We start from the raw sequence: 652 nt of genomic DNA, 5'->3' as shown, positions 1-652 counted from the left end.
GTTTTCCAAGATAACGTGCAAGTTTTGCTGCAATTTACAATAAAACATATAGGATGACAGTTATCCATGTGTTTAATTCACATTTTTGTAGGTGAGTAAGTTTCAGTATAAGCAAAGAACCCTTGAAAAGGTCAGGGATGGAAGAACATAATATTCTTTCCTCTCAGCTGGAGTATAGGTTCCATATCCTTTCAATTGTTTTGCATGCCCAGTAGCTGTAAAGCATTATACCATTCACACGTTGGTTTTTTTCTGTATACACAGCAAGAATTATCAGCAATATACTTTGGCATTTCCACTATAAAATTTCTACACACTGAACTTCCTTGAGAAGTAGATAAAGTGTTGCTGGTTTATGCTGCTGTAAAGATGTTTGCCTAAATCTTTTACACTTCCTTATATGCAAGGTATTTACCAGCACTTGCCTTTTACAGCTCTACTTTTCTCTGTTTATCATGATTCCAGTTCTGATAGGGCACCTTTACACTCCTGTTTGCCTTTTGAATAAGAACTTTTCTTCTTCCATCTCATTTGCCTTGGGACCATTTTTCACACCTTCAAACATAACCTGTTCCCACCCTGGCTCTGGTTCATCTTTAATACACCTTTTTTTTTTTAATGTGATTTTATCACATTATTTAAATGTAATATT

Source organism: Meleagris gallopavo, chromosome 2, assembly GCF_000146605.3.
Source record: "Meleagris gallopavo isolate NT-WF06-2002-E0010 breed Aviagen turkey brand Nicholas breeding stock chromosome 2, Turkey_5.1, whole genome shotgun sequence".
In the NCBI taxonomy this organism is placed as follows: Eukaryota; Metazoa; Chordata; class Aves; order Galliformes; family Phasianidae; genus Meleagris; species Meleagris gallopavo.
This window is presented reverse-complemented; position numbering follows the sequence as displayed.